At 38.1% G+C, this 24040-nt stretch overlaps 1 protein-coding gene across 3 annotated transcripts in view; it reads left to right on the forward strand.

The window, feature by feature from the left end:
• Positions 1-24040, forward strand: part of PDE11A (phosphodiesterase 11A) — a 522267-nt gene that overhangs the window by 192817 nt on the left and 305410 nt on the right. Inside the window, exon 1 of one of the 3 annotated variants that reach the window (XM_011991831.1) lies at positions 7646-7774. The exons of the other annotated variants lie outside the window; for them this stretch is intronic. The gene's annotated coding sequence lies outside the window, so the exon portion shown is untranslated. Of the gene's footprint in view, positions 1-7645; positions 7775-24040 lie in introns of those variants that run through there. 3 annotated transcript variants of the gene reach the window in all.

Genomic DNA, 24040 nt, shown 5'->3' on the forward strand with positions numbered 1-24040 from the left:
TGCAGTGAGCCGAGATCGTGCCACTGCACTCCAGCCTGGGTGACAGAGCAAGACTCCGTCTCAAAAATAAATAAATAAATAAATAAATATATAAATAAAGTAGAACATTGACAATAAAACAAAATTAGAGATAGGTGGAGTTTTTGTTTGTTTTGTTTTGTTTTGTTTTTTAAGACGGAGTTTCGTTCTTGTCATCCAGGCTGGAGTGCTATGGCGCAATCTCGGCTCACTGCCAGATAGGTGGAGATTTTAAAACATACTATCCATAAGGAAAAAAAAAATAACAAAAAGGTGTTCTTGATGGGGAAAAGTGTGGGATCTATGGATTAGCCTGTGACAGTGTGAGTCCCAAGGGGAGGTGATCCTGGCTAAGGAGCCACAGTGCAAAACTCCCTCCATGTGAAAGTTCTGGGGCTTTTCTAATTAAGGTTCAGAGACAAGTTGAGGCTCCAAGCATTCTACAATCCTCTGTGGATCCTTAGTAGGTCCCAGTTGGTTCATGGATCCTCTTTGGGATTTAGGGTGTGTTAATCAGGATGAGCATTTGTATTTTGTCCAGGGCTCCCAAAATGACTCTGGGCCTTGTGTTAGTCAATGCCTGTCTCTACTTTCTCTGTGTTTGTCCAAGTTCATGGCTGTGCTACACAGTGCATGTGGTAGCTTCCCTATGAATACTTGTGGGATGAGATTTCCTATCCTTTCTACTCTTCTGTGAATCTTATTTCCAGATAGAGGAGGCTTGGACCATGGAGGCTGTTTTCCAGTTTTCTATACTATTCAGTATTCTCTGTTATTCAGAGTAGTTATTCAGTATTCTACTTTAACTCTGATTAGTGCCTCTGCCTTTACCCTGGGCTTCCCTAGGATGCATACATGCCAAGACTTTTTTTTTTTTTTTCCTGCTATTCTGATCTGTATTAAGCTCATTTACAACTCACTCAGGTATTGAATATGGTACTTACTTGCAAGGTAGCCATTGTACAGCTGCTAATATCTGCTTGCCTGCTTGGCTACAGGCCTTTTCATTTTATGAGCATGCACAGTCTGTCTCCTACATGCACCGAAGGAACTTGTTGAAGAGTAAGTCAGCCTCTAATCTGTTTTCTCAAATTTATCAGAAAAATTAGCTTCCGAAACACTAGTCACTTTGTGAATAGCAGCACAAATATAATGATATTGTGAGAAGGCTGTTGAATTTCACATAATTAATCGATCAATTGAATTATCTAAGAATAAGCTTTAAATTGAGCAATGAGAAACCTAAAGTCCTAAATGCCAAATCATATACAGGTACTGACAAAATGAACAGCCCACACTTATTCTATCAAACTTGTAAATGGTGATTCACTGCTGTTTCTTGGCAGGGAGTGTATTTTGTTTATTATAATCATATTTATCCTGGAACTCTGGTTTGTTAAGTAAATAACTTATACAATGGTAGGATTATTGCTCAAACAGCAGTTACCTATTTACAGATCCCATTGCTGTCTTTAGAGTCCCACACAGGAGCAGACTGAAAGGAAAGCAATACTGTGTGTTATGATTTCTGCACTGTGAGCTTGATGTGAGACTTGGGGGGAAAACTTTATAAAGTTCTAAGTGGAATTTATTCAACTACAAAATTAACTCTCTCTTCCCACACCCCCACATTCACCCACATACAGCCTCCTGAAGTAATTTAATTGAGATTAACTGTAAAAGAAACCCAGGAAAATGCCAAATGTTGAAGGGGAAGGTAAACCACAGAAGCCACCTCATGGGAATTACGAACTGAAACAAGAGTCTTGTCCTTTTACGGATGAAGCTTCAAGTTCATCCCAGCAGGCTTTAAAATACTGATGCAGCCTTTAAAATACAGTTATAGCATACAGTTACTCAGAGTATTGTAGTCTTCCCTTCTCAGGATTCATGCAGTTACTAAATACCCATTTAGGTCTGATCTTAGAGACATTGAAACAGTGTTCCTGAACATTTTGCCCAGCAAATGGGGATTCTCAGCTAACAAAAAAGTGGTCTCTCCAAATATGGTCTCTAAACCCCAGAGAGTGTGCACTCTTCTTGAAGTGCCAGGAGCAAAACAGGGTATGAGCTGACACCCTGTGGGCTGGTGCACACTGCTTTTGTGGGAAGGAGGGAACAGCCATCCGAAATGGAGGGAGGAGATTTGGATGACTGTGAGAGAACCCAGGCTGGGAGCACTTGCAGAGAAAAGTTGGCTATCCTTGTCTTGATTTTCCCCCTCTGCAACATTCAAGTTCCCCTGCAAACTCCAGCAAGTCTCCTGAAGAAAAAAGATTTCTTTATTTTTCATTCATCCCCCCAGGTGGACCTAAAAGAACACACTTTACTTTTTCAAGGTTCTCAAACACCTTCACTTTAAGGAACATAAAAATTGAAAACCTAACTTCAAGATTATTTCTAGACTATTCTGTTGTTTTTATTTTTATTTTTTTGAGACAGGGTCTTGCTCTGTAACCCAGGCTACGGTGCAGTGGCACAATCATGGCCGACTGCAGCCTTGACCTCCCATGCCCAAGCGATCCTCCCACCTCAGCCTCCCAAGTAGCTGGGACCGCAGGCATGTGCCACCACACCCAGATGATTTAAAAAATATATTTTTTTAAGCAGTCCTCCTGCCTCAGCTTTCCAAAGTGCTGAGATTATAGGCATGAGCCATTGTGCCTGGCTATTCTATTGTTTTAAACAAAGTTAATTCTTCGGTTTCAGTCAGAATCAGAACTTATACAGGAACTGGAGATATTGAACTTATATTAGTTTTCTACAGTTTTTTTTTTCTTTCTCTCTCTCTCTTATTTAGAGACAAGGTCACCATCTGCTTACCCAGGCTAGAAGGCAGTGGCAAGTTCACTGCAGGTTTGAACACCTGGGCTCAAGTGGTCCTCCTGCTTCAGACTCCTGAATAGCTGAGGCTACAGGTGTGCACCACCATGCCTGACTAATTCTTTAACTTTTTTTGTAGAGATAGGGTCTCACTTTGTGGCCCAGGCTAGTCTCAAACTCCTGGCTTCAAGTGATCCTCCTGCCTCAGCCTACCAAAGTGTACAGTTTATTTTTAGAATCACAGAAATAAAATCTTTACATTCTGTCAAGTGATTGTCATAAAGCTTTGTGAGTATTCATTAGATAAGATTTACCAATTGATGTTTTGTCTATATTATTATTATTATTATTATTATTATTATTATTTTGAGATGGAGTTTCGTTCTTCTTGCCCAGGCTAGAGTGCAATGGCACGATCTTGGCTCACCACAACCTCCACTTCCCAGGTTCAAGCGATTCTCTTGCCTCAGCCTCCCGAGTAGCTGGGATTACAGGCATGCACCACCACATCTGGCTAATTTTGTATTTTTAGTAGAGATGGGGTTTCTCCATGTTGGTCAGGCTGATCTCGAACTCTCAACCTCAAGTGATCCGCCCGTCTCGGCCTCCCAAAGTGCTGGGATTACAGGCATGAGCCACCATGCCCTGGCTATGTTCTTTAAAAATCCACTGTAATAATATATGATGAACTTGACTTTATTGTATTTTAAATAATAACTCAGAGCTTTGAGATACTGTTTTGCTTTATGAAAGTAGTTAATGTTAGTATTTATTTCTCAAAGGTAGACAAACTAATGCAAAGATTGGGTTACTAAAGTAGTTATTTTATTGTCCCATTTTACCAATGATTTGATATATTGTCAGCAAAGGTTTATGGAAAATACGTTTTTCTGGAAGTCCTCTGTTAAACACTTTACTCTTAACTCTTTCATTACCAAGCACCTAATGGAACAGTTTCATCTTTGACAATGTGAACCAACAGTCTGGTATCCTGGAGTGTGATGAGAGTTTTGTTCTCTTTTATAATCTCAACAGTTAAGAAATGAATGTCTATCCTCTTCACATTTCCATAGAACAAAATGGGTGCTGGATATTGATGTTAGACATTGGACATTTAGGAAATATTTGCTAATTTGACTTCAGTACAACAAGTGACAGGTGTACATTAAGGCAAATTTTTTGAAAATGATGCTAAATAACCAAGAAAGAGAAAATATTTCAAATGCAAAGGCTGACCTGAAAAGTTTGACTAGCTGTCATGGCAATAATTGATTTTTAAAAATTTATGTTGGAAAGGAAGAGAGCTATTGTTTGGCTTTATATTTCACTTCGTAGGTGTGGGTCAGGGTCACTTGTGCAAGGGCCAGGAGAAAATGAGAGTGGAATACATGTTGGAGTCAGACTGTGAAGGTCCAGGAATGCCCTGACCTGAAGGCAATAGGAAGTTGCTAAGGACATTTGAGCAGAGACTACATGATCAGATCTGGGGAGTAAATGGTGGCAGAGAAGAGGAGATCTCAGCAGGGAGACACTGGAGGCAGAAAGACCAGTGAAGAGATTTTTCTCATGGTGCAGGTGATCATTGATTAGGATTTGCAGACGTGGAATAAAAAAATTACCAGAGTGATTTAGGCCTTCAGGTCCTCAGAATGAACCAGGATTTTAAGTACATAGGCCCCAAAATAACTGAATAGTGGTAGACTGAGTCGAGGGAAAAAAAAAACAGGAAACACAGAAAATAATAAATAAAATGTTTATCTGTACCACATTTTGGACTTAAGCAAAATCAATAAATAGTTATGAAATATGTTGAAATTGTCAACTCCCCTTTGGAACATATCTGAGAAGCAATCCCTTCCTTCAAACCTTTCAAACCTTAAAATCTGAAACTTGCTGCATCTCTTATTTGTGAGCTTCATATTTTACTCCCTAGAGCTGTTTTCCCTCAGTACCTTAATCTCTTACTTGCTTATTTGGGTTCTATCTACTGAATTATAACATAAACATTGAGGATATATTGAGTTATATATCAGTGAACCAAAATGCTCTTAGTGATGCCTTAAACTGATTCTTTTAGGCATAGAATTTGTTTCTGAGACAATACGAGTATAGACAAGAACATCTAAAGCTAGTATTTTGCTATGAACTTTCCCTAAAGTATCATGAAATCAAGAAGGAAAGCATAAATTCCTTTTTAACTTAAAAAAATTTGGTAGAAGTACAGATGATAAATCAATATCTTTTTTTCCTAGAAAATGAAAAAAACATTTCTGAAATTAGCTTAAAGCATATATTAAGAATGGCTATCTATGATACGTTGGCAAAATAAGATTAGTGCTGAGTCTAATATGTAATTTACACAAATAATGCTTCCAATGATAGGAATTGTTTATTTGTTTTGGTTTCTATCATCTTTATTATCTTTCTAAATTGATATATATTTAGAGAGAATTTTTGCTGCTTCCCTATTTTTTTCAAATGGAGGAAGGAGATTTGGGTGACTGTGAGAGAACCCAGGCTGGTAGAACTTGCAGAGAAAAGTTGGCTAGCCTTGTCTTGATTCTTCCTCTCTGCAACACTCAGGTTCCCCTGCAAACTCCAGCAAGTCTCCTGAAGAAAACAGATTTCATTTTTTTAGTTGATCTCCCATGTTGACCTAAAAGAATGCAGTTTAGTTTTTCAAGGTTTTCTTCTTCAAAGAATAGGGAAGATTGTATACAAGAAAAGATTGCATAATGTAAAAGTTGATCCTTTATCTACCCCAACCCACGCCTGCCTTGTAAGCTTCTTGGTAGCTGTGCGTATGGGAAGATCTGCCCCACATTCTCCTTTTGTAGGTGATTGTGCCTAAAGAAAGCTTAACAGCTGGCAGAATGTGAATCAACATATAAATCCTTAAAGATACATATTTGTGTGTATGTGTGCATGTCAATTCAAGAATTATTTCTTGAGAAACATTGTGCCAGAGATTGTGCCCTATTTTAGAAGGAGAGAAAAATAAATAAAATATTGACTCTGATATCAAGGAGTTCACTTTCTCTTCATGATTTGATACTGGATCTTATAAATTCCTTGAGTTGATGGCCTTCTCTAACTCTCATGGTCATGAATAAGTGTTAGGGAAGTCATGGAATCAAACTAACTTGCAAGAGTTAGTCTGCCAGAGATATTCATAAGGAAAATTTCTGCCCTTTAAGACCAATACAAATAGGCATCATTGCTTTTGGCTCAGGCAAAACTCTACTTGGTAGTCAGCATTTCTGTAGTGTCAGCTTAGGTCAGGCTCTGGTTTGATCATGGCCATGGATGCCATAATATATCAACAAAAGTCCAAAATACAATTTGGGTTCATATATGATCATGTTACATTTATCTTAGTAAGTGAAGACAAGAATTTAAAGCCATGGCTCATATTCTCAACTATTTCTTTGAAAGGAAAAATAGAAAAGGAGATGACAAAAATATACAGATGTTTCTTTAAGCCAACACAGGCTGTGTCTGACTTGCTTACTCATTAAATAATAAATTACACTTTAGAGTAAAGCAGATATCTGGATTTCTTGATCTGATGAATGATAAATTACACTTTAGAGTAAAGCAGATATCTGGATTTCTTGATCTGATGAATGTATGTCTTTCTATATGACATTTTCTACACATTACTTTAGACCTCTGACAGACTGTGTTATTTATTAATTCATTCTTTTATTTATTTAACATACATTGCTCGAGCCACCACTCTATGCTAGGTATTGCGCTGGATGTTCGGAAACATCAGCCTAACATTCTTAAGAATTTCAGAATATTTTTAGAAGTAGAGTTTAAATTTTATGAAATCTAAATAAGTAAAGTGACACTGAGAATTCTGCCAGAAATGAAGGTTAGTTATAACTTTCTCAAAGGACTTTATATTTGTGTACGTTTATTATCTTGGACATTCAGCATCTTGGTGGGAGGCCTTGATTTTCCTCTGGAGAACTATCTTGTCCCCACCTCTTAGTCTTTGTTGGCTCTACTCAAAGCTCAATCATGGGTATATGGCTAAGTTCTGGCTAAGCCTACTAGAGGATTGGTTTTCTTTGGCCTCAGAGATTGGTTCAACAATCACCATGTGACCCAATTTAGGTCAATGAGAGTGACAGACAGCTGAGATAAAAGGAGGATGGGTCAGAATTTTAATGACCTCATTCAAGATCTTATTTATCTCTTACTGAAGCTAGCCCTACCCCTGTACTTACTTTCTTTCTTTTCTTTCTCCTATATATATTTTTTTGTTGTTGTTGGGGGAGAGATAGAGGCTTGCTCTGTCAGCCAGGCTAAAGTGCAGTGGTGCAAATCATAGCCCAGTGCAACCTCAAACTCCTAGGCTTAAGTGATGCTCTCACCTCCAGTTTGCCATGAACTGTGACTGTGCCACTGCACTCCAGCCTTGGCAGCAGAACAAGACCCTGTATTTTTTAAAAAATTAAATGAAAATAAATAATAAATTAATAAATGTTTAATATGAAAGTACTGCATTAGAGGTATGTACAAAGAGCTATAAAACCATTAGAGCTATAAAAGCATATAAAGTGCCATTTCTTTGGTGGGATGAGGAGAGTGCAGAGAGAAAACGGTAGAGCAAATCAAAAAGTCCAGAAAGATTTTATTGAGATATTTGAGCTGTTCCTTGTAAAATAAGTAGAGTCTGACAGATGCACAAAGTAGGCAAGAAGGTTCTAGAATGACGGAATTATGAAGGACAAAGACAGAGGTATAAAACTTAGTTGTACCTAGGCATGATAATCTATTGTGACTAGAATATAAAAAATGTAAAGGGAGAAGAGTGCTGGAAGATAAGTCAAGAAAAGTCCACTGTGTGTTGGGAATAGATTGTGAAGGGCTTTGAGTGTAGGCCCTCTAAGCAATAGGAAGCCATGGAACAGCCAGAAGGGTAGCTTGGATTGGGGTGGGGGTGAGGGAGTGGAAAGTGATGATTAAAGGAAGCAGACAATGTTGAGAGATAACTAACAGGTAAAATTAGCTGGACTCAGTGATGTTGGGTATGGGACATGGCTCTAGGTTTTTGGGTTCAGCCCTTTGTGGAAAGATGGTGCCTTCACTAAGATATACTCCTCTTGGAAGAGAAATAAGTGGTTGAGGGTGTTTAATTATGAGTTCTGCCTTGGACATAAAGTACTTGAGGTGCTTTTGAGACATCTAAGTGAAAATGTTGAATAAGCTATTGGATACACACAGATCTTGGGCTCAAGGGGGTAACCTGGGTTAGAAATATAAACTTGAGAGTCATATGCATGTAGAAGGCAATTTAATCCAGTGTTGTAGATAAGATTTTTTAGAAAGAGAGGAGAGTAAGATAGGAAGTCTCAGAATCAAGCCTTGAGGAGTGCTAAAAAATAAGTCAGATGGGAAAAAAAATCACTCTGCAAAAGAACATGAGAAGGAGGAAAGTTTTGTAAAGTTAGGAAAAGTAAGATATTTTAATGATATTCATTTGAGATAACTCTTTTTCCCTTCCAGCTTCCTGTCTGTCAGATTTCCCCATTCATCAGGTGTTCCTGAAAGGCCACAGATATTTTTGGGTTGTAACTAGAGATAAGTCCTGCCGCAGATACCTTCAATTTGAGTTTAGTAGGATAATTTTTATGGTTTCCAATCCCTTTTGTGGAAAGCTGTTGCTAGCTTTATGCTGTAGGAATGGCTTTTCTGAATACTCTTTTGCTCACCATCCCAGTTCACTCAGCATCTTGATGCAGGGATACAAGGTCAGTGGTTGTATTTTGATATGAAAGTGGTCTATAGCATGTGGCTCTGGAAGTATATGTATAGTGAAGGAGAAACAAGGTTTGAAATGTATGAATTCAGAAGCTAGTCTATGGAAAAAATCTTCCAATCAGATCTGTAAAATGTGGTTTTTCATAGATGCCTAGTCAAAATAGAAATTTTATGCTCTCCTATCAGGAGCATACTCAAAAATGCAGCATATGCCATGATAAACATGATTTTTTTCTTTTTTTTTTGCTTTTAGGTGAGAATTAGTGCAAATAGGAATGTGTCGTTGGGTAAAGTTGTATGTATTATGCATCCCATCATCAATAACATAAAGCTCATTTTTATCAGTATGCTAATGAGAATGTAATTATTTTCTGTATATCTATAGGAAAATAATATTAAAAATTATAGTTACATGCAGAGGCAATAAAAAAGCATGCTATCAAAAATTTAGAAAAATTAATACAAATATGCTATATTTCTGGATCTTGTGATGTTTGGGATATTGTCAATTTAAAAAAACTTGTACATTGTGATTTCTAATTCTAAAAAAAAGTTATTTTTGAAACAATTTTTAATTGAAGCAAAATATACATATATAATTTACCATCTTCACTGTTTTTAAGTATAATAAATAGTACTCATGGTGATAATAAATAATATCCCTTCCCAATTGTATGAGTTTTAGGCCTTACAAAACCTGAATTTGCTCCTTGTTAAGACATTTAAATAAATTCATCTGCTTATTTACTTAAGATAAATTTCTAATAATAGAATTGTAAGGGCAAAGGGCCTGTACTTTTTAAAGGGATTTTATACACTTTGCAAAACTGTTCTTCAGAATTGTTGCACCAATGAATCTCCGTCAAGAATTATATGAGAATGCTTGTTTTCCCATATTATTATTGGCCCTGGGTATTAATTTTGATGATAATATTTGTCAATATAGTAGGAGAAATCTGGTAGCTCATTGTTATTTTAATTTATATTTCTTTGATAATTAGTGTACTAAACATTTTTCATTCTTTTAGCTATTTGTGTTTCTTTTTGGTAAACTTTCTGTTTATGTCTTTTGACCATTTTTGAGTTTTTTTTTCTGATTTTTTCCTACTTCGGATGTTCATAATTATCATAAACATCACAAAAAATTTTCCTAGTGTCCTTTGCTTTTTAATTTATTTTATATATTGAGATATAGATGTTTTCAATTTTAAATGTGTGTGAAGTCTCTCATATAATTTCCACATATAAGGTTGGACATGCACAAAGTATGTTTGGTTGGAAAGGCCTTTCACAATGAAGATCTATGTAAATGTTTACCACATTTTCCCTATGGCTTTTATAGTTATATATTTTTATTCTATCTTTAATTTCCCTGGGCTTTTTCAAAAAGGATTTTCTAATTTTTAGGCTTTTTTCAAATGACGAACTATGTCCCAACACGATTTATTGATGAAACCATCCTTTTTTTACATATGAACTTATTTTATGTATTTGGTTCTGGACTTCTGTTCCATTAAGTTGCATGATTATTGTTTACTTAGTACTATTCTGTTTTGGTCATCATAACCTTACAATTGGTTCCTCTTATTTCTCTTGTTTCATTTAATATTGACTATTGTTAAACGTTTTTCATTTTATTTGAATTTTAGAATTACCTTTTTAAAAAAAAATTCCAAAAGTATCATTCTACGTTTCACTAGAATAAAATTTATAGATTAATTTGGAGAAGTAATTGATATTTTTAAAATATTGATTCAATATCTTTTTACTGAGAAATATGGCATGTTTTTCCATTAAAAATATTCTTTAATACCCATTATAACTTATTAAAAATTTTATAGCCATTGGGTATTGGATTTTATCAAATGACCTTTTAGAATATTAAGATGATCATTTTTTTCCATTAAAAGTTAATATGAAAGTTTGGAATAATTGATCTTGAAACATTGAACCATCAGTTTATTCTAAATATAAATTCTTAGTCATGTTCCATTTTTTAGTATTTATATTTATATTTAAACTCAACTTTCTAATATATAGATATTAAATCTTCTGACAGGGCGCTGTGGCTCACGCTTGTAATCCCAACACTTTGGGAGGCCGAGGTGGGTGGATCATGAGGTCAGGAGTTCAAGACCAGCCTGGCCAATATGGTAAAACCCCGCCTCTCCTAAAAACACAAAAAATTAGCCAGGCATGGTGGCGCGCGCCTATAGTCCCAGCTACTCAAGAGGCTGGGGCAGAAGAATTGCTTGAACTCGGGAGGTGAAGGTTGCAGTGAGCCAAGATCGTGCCCCCCTCCAGCCTGGGCAACAAAGTGAGACTCTGTTTCAAAACAAGAGAGAAAGAGAGAAAGAGAGAGAGAGAGAAAAGGGAAGGAAGGAAGGGAAGGAAAGGAAGGAAGGGAAGGAAGGAAGAGAAGATGTTAAATCTTCTAATATTTTTATTTAGAATCCTTATCTGTTTTCATAAGGGATCTATTTTGTAGGTTTGATTTTTTTATTATTTTTATCATGATGTGCTATCAGTAATAAATAATGTGTCTTCAAAAAATATTTGAGAGTTTCCTTCTCTGGATTCTGGAATTGTTTGAATAGCATAGGAATTTTCTTGTTCTTGAAGGTTTGAAAGAATTTGCCTATGAAGCCATTTGGACTGGCCCCCTTTCTGAGAATGATTCTTTTACAAGTCTCTTTGTTATTTCTGTGGTGACTATTTTACTCAGAAATTTTGAGGTCTTCTTGAAGAACTTGATTCAGTTCTTGATTCAGTTTTGTTAATTTATATTTTGCTTAAAATATACAAGTTTACATCAGATTTGCAAATATATAAGTTTGAGATTATGGCAAAAATGTCTATTATAATTCTTTTAGTTGTCTTCTGTAGCTGTGACTCTATTTCTTTTATCACTTCTGTTTTAGTATATTTTCGGGGTTTTTTCCCTCTGATTAAACTAGCTAGTGATTTATTTGCCTTATTGCTTTTCCCTACATGAGCTATTTCTGGATTTATTTATCAATTCTAATTGTTGTTTTCTCATTTACTATTTTCTACTTTTATTTTAATTAATTCTTTCCTTCTGCTCTCTTTAGGCTTATCATTTATTCTTTCTGCTTACTTTGTATGTAATTGAGCCCTTAAAATAAATAGCCGAACCATTAAGAGAAAGGAAGCAATAAAGGAAAGGCTGAGACTCTGTTGCAGACAGAATATGGGTGGAAAGTAGAAACCGTGAATAGGGGCAAGAAAGTATTTTGGCTTCGAAGCTAGCGTCTTAGTTTGTAAGTTAGACTGTTCTAGGATACCAAATAAGAAATCTTGTTGAATTACTGATGACTCATGTAGACAGTTTCCTCTCTGCTATTTTGGATTGATACTCTGGTTTGTTAATAAATGATTGATTGGCCCTTCACAAAGTTCTGTTTTTTAGGCCAAACTTTAAAGCTCTTTTTGTCTTCAAGGCTATCCATTAAGAATGCCCTGAATTTACTAGGTACCACTTTTGTGTTTTAGTTGCATAGATACAGTTTATGAATTTTATCAAGGCTTTTACACTTATAATATCCATTTAAGGTACTATTACCTTAATTAAATATTAATGCTCTAAGCATATTTTTCAGAGCCTTCTCTGGTTTAAACTCCACTGGAGAATATTACTGGAAATTAAAAAATAGTATGGTTTATTATCCATGTCATTTGTGTTGCATTTGGATGATGAATTATTTTGGAAATTAAAAAAAAAAGATATGTAAGTAGAAGAATCCCCTCTGGGTCTCATGTGTTTCTCTAAATAGCAATTTTATATTTCCTTATTATTTTTCCTGAGATTATTACATATCTTCCACAGTGTCTGTAAAATGCTAAGCCACAGTCTTAAATATTGGAGGTATTTTCTGATGAGCTTCTAATGACATTTTTAAAAATACTGTATGTGGTATGAAAATGCTCACACTAGTGTAGTTTGAAAATGACTAGCATTTAATATGTGCAAGACATATTTATATCTTACATTTTAAAAAGTTAAGGCCGGGCGCGGTGGCTCAAGCCTGTAATCCCAGCACTTTGGGAGGCCGAGACGGGCGGATCACGAGGTCACAAGATCAAGACCATCCTAGCTAACATGGTGAAACCCCGTCTCTACTAAAAAAATACAAAAAACTAGCCGGGCGAGGTGGCGGGCGCCTGTAGTCCCAGCTACTCCGGAGGCTGGGGCAGGAGAATGGCGTGAACCTGGGAGGCGGAGCTTGCAGTGAGCTGAGATCTGGCCACTGCACTCCAGCCTGGGCGACAGAGCAAGACTCCGTCTCAAAAAAAAAAAAAAAAAAAAAAAAAAAAAAGTTAAGACAATGGAGCACGTTGGGATGGAGAGTTAGTGTGTTTAAATTTATAGCTTTTCTGGATGGGAAACAAAGGTTACTGGGTTCTTGTCACATTGCAAGGGTGAGAGGATCTTGGCTACTGTTGCAGCAATGGTGAGAGATCTGGGAACTGTTACCAGAGATGGTGAGTGATGGCAGTGCTGGACTAGGGAAAATCAAGGCCATGGGAACAGAAGTTTCAAAAGCTCCTGAATTGCTTATGCCTACATCTGGATAGCAATCAATGATGGCTCCCAGGATTTGGAACTGGGTGATTTGAACTTTAATGATTTTTTTTTTTTTTTTTTTTTTTTGGCACATATGGAGGAGGAAACCCTCTTTCTTTTGGAAGAACAGGGGAATTTGAGATGTTAAACTTGGTTTCGGAATGCTGAGTTTGTGGCACTATAAGAACTTTCAGGTTGGCCGGGCCCGGTGGCTCACGCCTGTAATCCCAGCATTTTGGGAGGCCAAGGTGGGCGAATCACAAGGTCAGGAGATCGAGACCATCCTGGCTAACACGGTGAAACCCCGTTTCTACTAAAAATACAAAAAAAAAAATTAGCCGGGAGTGGTGGCAGGTGCCTGTAGTCCCAGCTACTCAGGAGGCTGAGGCGGGAGAATGGCGTGAACTTGGGAGGCAGGGCTTGCAGTGAGCTGAGATAGCACCACTGCACTCCAGCCTGGGCGACAGAGTGAGACTCCGTCTCATAAATACATAAATACATAAATAAATAATTTTTAAAAATAAAATAAAAAGAACCTTCAAGTTGAAATATCCTGTAGGCACCTGGTGATGTGGAGCCAGAGCACAGAGAAAATGTCAGCACCAGAGAGCCCACTTTGAGAATCGTCCCAGTGGTAACTTCTGAAGACACAGATAAAAGGAAGGGACTTTGGTGCCGGTTCAGTTACTATGGTTGAATTCAGAGTTCAATTCAGTCTAGGACCAGGAATACTAAAATTAGACTATAAGATAGAGGAAGCAAATGTTTTCAGAGCTCAAGTTGTGTCTGGATTAGAGACTGAAAAGTGGGTCTGGGAGGTAGCAGATGTGACTAATCAAAAGTGGGGTTAGTGATGTAGGGAAGTGAAATCAGAGGCAGAGGGAATTTGTGACAGACCAAAGTTCAAGAGCAGAAGGAGGAAGTCTTCTCAGCTGCCTTAAATATATGGCAGTACTGAATTTGTTGTCTTTTCTGACTCTTGCTCAAAGGTTAATTCTTGCATAGACAACCCACTTTATTTTGTAATATTTGTAATATTGTGGAAATAAATAAATCCTTAGAGGGAGAATGTAGAAGTGGGTAGTTAGAAGACCAAAGACTGAACCTGGGAATATAACTTGAACATGAGTGTCAGAAATGTAGAAAAAGATTAAATAAGGGTGTATAGTCCATGGAAACCAAAGTTTCATATACAGTTGGTGATCAAGTGTTAAAGGCTGCAGAAAATAAGAATGTAGAATAGTTGATGCATTTCATGATCGGGTAATTGGGACGTCATAGACAGGCCACAAGCCAGCCATTTCTGAAGACTGCAAGACCGTAAGCAAAATGGCAGGGAATGAGGACATGAAGCCAAGCAGATGTAGATTACACAGTGAAGATGGAAGCAATACCAAATGAAGGGAAACACTCCTCCTTTGAAGGGACAGGAAGGATCCAGACATAGGAAAGGGTGGGAATGCAAAGTGGCACAGCCGCTTTGGAAGACAGCTTAGCAGTTTCTTGCAAAGCTAACGATACGCTTACCATGCAATCCCACAATTGCGTTCCTGGATATTTATACAAATGAGTCAAAAAATTATGTCTACAAAAAAAAACTGGCACATGAATGTTTATAGCAGCTTTTTTCATAATTGTCAAATCTTGGAAGCAATTGAGATGCTCTTCAATAGGTGAATGGATAAACAAACACGGGTATATCCAGTTAATGGAATATTAGTCAGTGATAAAAAGAAATGAGCTATTAAGCCATGAAACGATGTAGAGGTACCTTAAATGGATATTGCTAAGTAAAAGAAGCTAATCTGAAAAGGATATATACTGCGTGATTCCAACTATGTGACATTCGGGAAAAGGCAAAGCCACAGAGTCAGTAAAAAGATTAGTGGTTGCCAGAGATTTAGGGAGAAGGAGGGAAGGTGAAGCACAGGGAATTTTTAGGGCAATAAACTATTCTGTATGATACTGTAATGGTGAACCTGTACATTTGTCAAAATCTGCAGAATGTGTGACACAGAGAGTGAACCTATTGTAGACTTTGTAGACTGCACTTTAGTTAATAATGTGTCAGTATTGACTCATCAGTTGTAACAACTGTACCACTCTAATGTAAGATGTTAATAATAGGGGAAACTGTGTGCTGGGCGGGGTCCATGGGAAATCCCTGTTCTTTCAATTTAACTTTTCTGTAAACCTAAAACTGCCCTAAAAAAAAAACTACTTCTTTAAAACAAAATTTTAAAAGGAATAAAGTACTGATATATCTTCAATATAAATGGACCCTTAAAACAGTATACAAAGTAAAAGCAGCCAGACACAAAAGGCCACATGCTGTATGATTCTGCCTTTATGTAGTGTCCTCTACTTTATGAACCAGGAATTATAAAAAGGAAGGAGTTTGATAAATGAGACAGTGAAAGAAAGCCTTCTGCTACTAATAGGAGGAAATAATGTGAATATATTTCAAATTTAAAGAAAAACTTAGGCATTTCTCATCAGAAAATAGTCTAAGAGGAAATTTTATGTTCATATGTTGATTGTGATATAATAAGATTTTTCTAGCATTTCAGGGTGTTGATACGTTGACACCTTGACTAGGTTACTCTATTGTGTAACTTCCCGCATTTATTTGTGCTGGGTAAGTGGGGAATCATAATGATCTTTTTTTTTTTTTTTTTGAGATGGAGTCTCACTCTGTCGCTCAAGCTGGAGTGCAGTGGTGCGATCTTGGCTCACTGCAAGCTCCACCTCCCAGGTTCACACCATTCTCCTGCCTCAGCCTCCCAAGTAGCTGGGACTACAGGCATGTGCCACCACACCTGGTTAATTTTTTGTATTTTCAGTAGAGACGGATTTTCACCATGTTAGCCAGGATGATCTCGATCTGCTGACCTCGTGGTCCGCCCGCCTCGGCCTCCCAAAGTGCTGGGATTACAGGCATGAGCATAATAATCTTAATAACTAAAACTCAAGAATGCCTGGATCAAACAGTAGCTCAAACCAACTTTTTGCAGAAGCTGTGAGTTACAAAGGCAGATAGAATAAATGGGCAGGATGATATAGGTAGGTCAACCTGCTTATAAAAATAACCTTGGCAGAGTTATATAGGCAGATATCTTTGTAAAAGTTCCTCACATTGTGAGAGGGAGTAGGCCAAGTTTACTGAGCCATAATATTGATTCATCTTAGACAAAGCACTCATAGCTTGTAGGCCTAATGGATTGTATCAAACAGATGACAATTACTGTTTGATTATCAATTAAGATTATCAAATAAGTTCATGAATTGTGAAAATGAAAAATGTTTAATATTCTTAGCACATAAAGGGTACTTACTGAGCAATAAGTAATAGATGAATGTCCACTAAAAGATAAGCAAAATAAGCAAAAGAGGCCATATTTAAAAATACAGACAACCAACAAATTATGAAAAGTGTTCAATCTATTAATCAAACAGATGTCACTTAGTACAAAAATTATTGATTTTATCCATCAGATAGACAAGATTTTAAAAGAATGATAATGCCCAATGTTTTATGAGTTGGAGTAAATGAATCCTCTGATTACTGTTAGTGGGAGTATAAATTGGTAGAGCCTTTTTGGAGGATGATTTGGCAGTAGTAATTAAGTGTTATTGTGAACATATTCTTCAACCTTAAAATTCCACCTTTAGGAAACTGTCAAACAGAAGTATTGTCCAGGTGCATGAAGATTTATTTGTAAGAAAGTTGACAGCAGCATTATTTGTAATAAAGAAAAATTAGAAACAATGGCAATGTCTGGTAACAGATACAACTATCCCCTAGAATATTCTGCAGACATTAAGATGAATGAAGTAAGATCTCTTCGAAATAACATGTAAAGATTTCCAAGATATATTGCCAAGTGAAAAAGAAGGTATCAAAAATAACTTATAGTGTGATCTCACTTATGTTTACAAACAATCCTAAAACTAGATATTGTGTGACTGTAGCCATAAAACATCCAGAAGAATACACTACAAATGCTAGCAGGGTTGCACCTTGGGAGGGGAATGGGTAGTGGGACAGGAAATTGAGGGGCAACTGTCATTACTTTACTCTGTGCACTTCTGTACTGTTTTCTTTTAGCAAAAAGTAAATGTGTTCATGTTGTTAAGGATTATTTTAAAGGGTACATACACTCCAATGAATTAATATTAGTAAAGCATTTAGAATATTTCCTGGTACAGAAAAGTGCTATATTAAGTTGTGTGTTGAAAAAAATAAGTTCCAATATCAATGTTTTACTCTAAGAAAATAATAATGGGATTTGGAAAGATTTAATTTCAAGGATGTTTAACCCCAGGATTATTAATCTAAAATTGGAAGCAACCTAAATGTCCAATGTTGTGTGATTGACTAAGTAAACTACATTAATCCATACCATGAACAGAGTATTTATGGTAATTTTTAACACTTTCTTGAGGTATATTTTACATATCATAAAATGCACGCATTTCAAGTGAGCAATTCAATGACTTTTAGTAAGGTACAGCCATCACCATAAATCAGTTTTAGAACACACTACCAATAAGATCCCCTATGCCCATTTACAGCAAATCCTGTTACTGCTGCTAACGCAGGCAACCACTAATCTACTTTCCTTCTGTATAAATTTTACATTTCTGGACCATCCAATGGGATATTTTGCATCCATAGAAACTGGTCATAATAGGTAATATTATGTATAGGATTAGCCTATTTGACTTTATGTGAAAGGAAAAAGAGAAGAAAACTTGAATGATATATTCCAAAATGTTAATAATGGTTACCCTTGAGTGGCAGAAATATGGGTACTTTTTTTTCTCTTGAAATCTATGATCAGAAAAAAAATTATTTTAGAAAAGACATGGGTCCTGCTAATAGATTCCTTCAGGGTTTTCCCTGAGTATCTGAAAATAAGAGGGTGGGAATAAAAAACTGCCCCCAGACATGGGAAGGTTATTTCCCTAAAGTTCTGGGGGGTGGATATAGGACCAAATAGAAATAAGGTTGTTGAGTGATATGAGTAGCACCTGCATAATTCAAGCACTCAGTAGACCACAGCCTCTAAAAACTCAAAGAGAACAGGTGTTGATGCTACTAGGCTACTTGCCAGGAACTGAATTCAGCCTCTCTGCCCCTGGATAGCCTCCTGGGGATATTTTAGCCAACACTAGCTTGTAGGAGGGGGGCTAGAGTAGTCGAAGGGGCTCATTCCAACCTGCCTGGGATCCCAGCTTTAGTACTCAGGTACAGAAGTAGAAGCACCTCAATCTCCCTGTCCTAAGAAGGGAACATGGAAGAAGAGTGATGGGGGTGCCTAGACAGGAGAAGGGGAGCCTGTAAAGACTCACGCTTTAGGATGTGTTCTGCCCCAAATTTGGACCAGTGAGGAGCCCACCTTGGGTTTGCTTTCCTTGTTTCCTTCCCCACATCTCTGCCTCATTATCTTGTCCTTGTTTCTGTCTCCGACAAACAAAGCTTCTCCTCCTTTTTTATTTGCCCTCTTATTCTCCATTGTCTTTTGTGAATGAAGTCTCCCACCCTGTTCTTCAGAATGTCAATTCTCATAGTGGACAATTTCAAAAGGCATGGATTATCTATTCCATTACAATATTTTCTTTTTTTTTCTTTTTGGAGATGGAATCTCACTCTGTCGCCCAGGCTGGAGTGCAGTGGCACAATCTCGGCTCACTGCAACCTCTACCTCCCGGCTTCAAGTGATTCTCCTGCCTCAGCCTCCTGAGTAGCTGTGACTACAGGTGCACGCCACCATGGCCAGCTAATTTTTGAATTTCTGGTAGAGTCGGGGCTTCACCATGTTGGCCAGGCTAGTCTTGAACTCCTGACCTTAAGTGATCCACCTGCCTCGGCCTCCCAAAGTGCTAGGATTACAGGCATGAGCCACCGCGCCTGGCCCCATTACAATTTTTAAAACAAAGTTTGTATTTTATATTTCTTTGTATCTTTTGGAGTCTGTTTCCTTTGAAGAGGGCACAACACTGGTAGAAAAAGGCATGCCTTAGCCAAGGGCATATATTTTGGCACGAACTAACAAGAGTCATTTATGATTCTGATTCCTAAAATAAAAGCTCCATCTTTTATCTTTATTGAATTTGTGTAGAAACAAAATTGCAATGAATGAAGCTACACCTCTGGAAGCAGGGCTTTCTTCTGGAATCTCTGGAAAACTCCAAACTCATTTAAAAATGATTTTTAGTATTATATTCCTAAAAATGATCTGAAAGTATTTCATCGTATGAAAATAATGTGACTGCTTTCATATTTTGATATGTTACATTCTAAATTACTCTACTTGAAGAGTTTATTCAGCATTTGAGTCACAACTATCTTAAAACATCCCCAGTTCCAAATCAGTGGGTTCCAAATCAGTGAAGCTTTATTATATAGTTACTGCCTGAGGGCAGAAGTGACTTTAAGAGTCCTGTTTTCAGAATCTACACAGAGGGAGGAAGTGTTATCTGTAGGTGGGAAAACCTTTTTTCACCTGTTCATTTGGCTGACAATGATGTGGCTCTTCAAGCTGTTTTGCCTTCTACAAGTAGGGTCCACAAACGGGATGGCCCCCTTCACTAAGATTCTCTAGTGTAGACCACCAGCATTCTTTAATGATGTATAATTGTACCAGACCACACAATGGGGCTTTAATAGCCTTTCTCTGTGGCTTGCAAGTTTGAAAAGACTGGCTTCCTACTGTCTTTTTTTCTGTACATTGATGGAAGGCCCAGTGATCAAATTCTATGCATATTAGTGATATTTTAATGAGTTCCCAGGGCTAAAGTGACTTTTTTACACTGTTTAATGATTTTCAGTTTAACTCTGTTTCTGAGTGGGATGTTGTAAAGATTAATTAGCCAATGTTCATAAAGTGCTTTCAAGCCGAAAAGTGCTGCACAAGCGTGTACAGACTCATTAGCTTCTTAGTCATTAAGGCTTTTTAGACCTTTGTCATTCTGAAACTACATAGTGAAGGCCAAATTAGTTGGGTTTTTTTTTTGGAAATAAGGGACTTCAGAAAGAGCAGAATAGAGTAATATGTGTGTGTGTGTATATACACACACACACATACACATTGTGCAATTGAGTCTGACCCCAGAGGGCTGAATTGTCATGCCAATGAATGACACAGGGTAGAACATTTCTTACGTTAACAAACATTCTCTCTCAGTGTGCAATGAGTCATGAAGGTATAATATTGTCTCCATCCACAGTAATGTTTGGCCAATATATACATTGGAGGTTACCATGATTCAATTAAGCCTTTGATTGAGGCTGAAAAAATGCAACTTGTCTACCAATGACATAAAGAAGACCTAAAAGAAACCAGAGATAAAGGCAGATAATCTACCAAGAATTTGATTGGCAGCTGGCTTTTTAGCAGCATCAATTGCACTTGATAGGGGAATAATACCCAACTACCTTACCTTTTAAGATTGATTAGAAAATAAACATATTTTCATACAAAACTAAAAGCATTTACCACCAACACTAAAAGATACTCTAAATGATTGTCTTTGGGAAAAATAAGAGTAAAACTATATCACAGAAAGAATGAAGGAGATGTTGGAAGGAATGAGGAGGAAAAAACTGGTACACATGTGGGTAAATCTAAGCAAACATTAATAATAACAATAATAATAATGTCCAATAGGGCCAACATTTGGAAGGCCTTAACAGGGCACTGAAATTTGAACTTTAGCCTGTATTTTCGTGAAAATATTGAAGGAGTTTGAGTTGTCTAGTAATCATCTCAGGGATATAGTTAACTAGTGGTAAACTTGAAAATAATAATGGTGTCATGCAATGTAGTGTACGGGCTGCATGTTAACCGAGGGCCTGATGGGAGAAGGCAGTCAGGAGGCTCTTGTTAAATTGAGCTGATCTGTGCATTCCCAGTACAGTGAGTAGGGTGTTCATTTTGCCATTTGCTTTTGTTTGGATGCTGTTATAGAAGCATTAACTTGATAAATTGGAGTACACAAAACAAGACAGCAGGAGTCTCTTTTGCCATTCAAAATGCCAAGTTAAATGCGTTGTAATTGGCTTCAAATAGCAGAGCTTTCATTGTTTTTCATCTCCACTAAAGGATAAGAATTGGAGGTATATTGTGATATGAGGGGTTTGTTACATTTGTATGAGAAAATTTCGTGAAAGTGACATTTGCTAGATGTGTAAAATGGACAAAGATTGTGGAGTTGCTTTTCCTGAGGTTGTGACAAGTAAATACCATTCATCTGTCAGGACTAAATTGAGGGATGCTTTGTCAGACACAATGGGGTAGATGAAAAGAACTAATACCAATCTGATTTGCATGCTTTCTTGATAGTACATTGTACTATTCATGAAGAATAGCTTATACTGTTTGGAAAAGGTATTTGCAAATTCTAAATTTTTAGATGAAAAACTAAGTTTAACAGAAACAAGATTGGATGAGGATGAAGAGATTTGCGATTGACTGACGGTTTGATATTAGGCTGTTCCTAGGCTCCCGGGGACACTACAGTGTTCCCAGTGGGCTAAGACTGGAGCCTCTCTAGCCATGTGTGGAACACAGCCTGGTTCCCAGTCCCTGATCCATTTTCCACTCTATAGCTGGATCCACACCACAGGACCCTCACCTGTGGGCCCAGCTTTGCCACAGCCCCTATCTATGAGCAGTTCTGTGTCTCCTTAAAACATTGTGCCTCACATTTCATACCGATGGGCCCCTTCTTTTCTTCTGCCATTTCCCTCCCTTTCACTACCAAGAGTATAAGCTGATCCTTAAAGCTCCACCTGGAGGCGAGGGCCCAGCTGCCTGCTGACAGGCTCAGTTTCTTTTCTGCCCAGACTTTCTACTCTGGCCTTCATAACCACACTCTGATGCCTATCAGTGTGGTTTGTGCTCTACCCAGGATTGCCCTTACACCAACTGCTAGATATATTGCCCCCTGAGAACAGTTGCCTTGTTATCTCCAGAAACTGGGTTTTGCCTGCTCTATCAGAACTGCTTTCTGCTTCTGCAATCTCCTATGACTGCTCATACGCTGGAGTAATGGACGGCAAATCTTAGTAATCTATCTTGCACTGCAGTTAACCAGACTATCATATTAATGGTGTGAAAGATATGTATGACTTTGGGAAGCAGGAGAATGTAGATGTTAAGGAGGTAGATCTGGGTGGCAGAGCAAGATGGCCAAATAGGAACAGCTCCAATCTCCAGCTCCCAGCACGAGCCACACAGAAGACGGGTGATTTCTGCATTTTCAACTGAGATACTGGGTTCATCTCACTAGGGAGTGCCGGACAATCGGTGCTGGTCAGCTGCTGAAGCCCGACCAGGGAGAGCTGAAGCAGGGCGAGGCATCGCCTCACCTGGGAAGTGCAAGGGGGAAGGGGATCCCTTTTCCTAGCCAGGGGAACTGAGACACTCAAAACCTGGAAAATCGGGTAACTCCCACCTCAATAGTGCGCTTTACCAAGGGTCTTAGCAAATGGCACACCAGGAGATTATATCCCACACCTGGCCGGGAGGGTCCCACGCCCACAGAGCCTCCCTCATTGCTAGCACAGCAGTCTGCGATCTAAGGGCAAGGCAGCAGCGAGGCTGGGGGAGGGGTGCCCGCCATTGCTGAGGCTTAAGTAGGTAAACAAAGCCTCTGGGAAGCTTCAACTGGGTGGAGCCCACAGCAGCTCAAGGAGGCCTGCCTGTCTATGTAGACTCCACCTCTGGGGACAGGGCACAGCTAAACAAAAAAAAAAAAAACGGCAGCAGAAACCTCTGCAGACACTAACGACCCTGTCTGACAGATTTGAAGAGAGCAGTGGATCTCCCATCATGGAGTTTGAGATCTGAGAATGGACAGACTGCCTGCTCAAGTGGCAGTCTGCCTGCTCAACTGCCTGAGTAGCCTAATTGGGAGACATCCCCAACTAGGGGCAGACCGACACCCCACACCTCACATGGCGGGGTACGCCCCTGAGACGAAGCTTCCAAAGCAAGAATCAGACAGGTACACTCGCTGTTCAGCAATATTCCAGCTTCTGCAGCTTCTGCTGCTGATACCCAGGCAAACAGGGTCTGGAGTGGACCTCAAGCAATCTCCAACAGATCTACAGCTGAGGGTCCTGACTGTTAGAAGGAAAACTAACAAACAGGAAGGACACCCACACCAAAACCTCATCAGTACGTCACCATCATCAAAGACCAACAGCAGATAAAACCACAATGATGGGGAAAAAGCAGGGCAGAAAAGCTGGAAATTCAAAAAATAAGAGCGCATCTCCCCCTCCAAAGAGACGCAGCTCATCACCAGCAACAGATCAAAGCTGGACAGAGAATGACTTTGATGCATTAAGAGAAGAAGGCTTCAGTCCATCAAACTTCTCAGAGCTAAAGGAGGAATTACATACCCAGCGCAAAGAAACTAAAAATCTTGAAAAAAGATTGGAAGAATGGATAACTAGAATAATCAATGCAGAGAAGGCCATAAATGAACTGACAGAGATAAAAACCATGACACGAGAAATACATGACAAATGCACAAGCTTCAGTAACCGACTTGATCAACTGGAAGAAAGAGTATCAGCGATTGAGGATCAAATGAATGAAATGAAGTGAGAAGAGAAGTCTAAAGAAAAAAGAGGAAAAAAAAATGAACAAAGCCTTCAAGAAGTATGGGATTATGTAAAAAGACCAAATCTACGTCTGATTGGGGTACCTGAAAGTGAGGGGGAAAATGGAACCAAGTTGGAAAACATTCTTCAGGATATTATCAAGGAGAACTTCCCCAACCTAGTAAGGCAGGCCAACATTCAAATTCAGGAAATACAGAGAA

Source organism: Mandrillus leucophaeus, unplaced genomic scaffold, assembly GCF_000951045.1.
Source record: "Mandrillus leucophaeus isolate KB7577 unplaced genomic scaffold, Mleu.le_1.0 Scaffold40, whole genome shotgun sequence".
NCBI lineage: Eukaryota > Metazoa > Chordata > Mammalia > Primates > Cercopithecidae > Mandrillus > Mandrillus leucophaeus.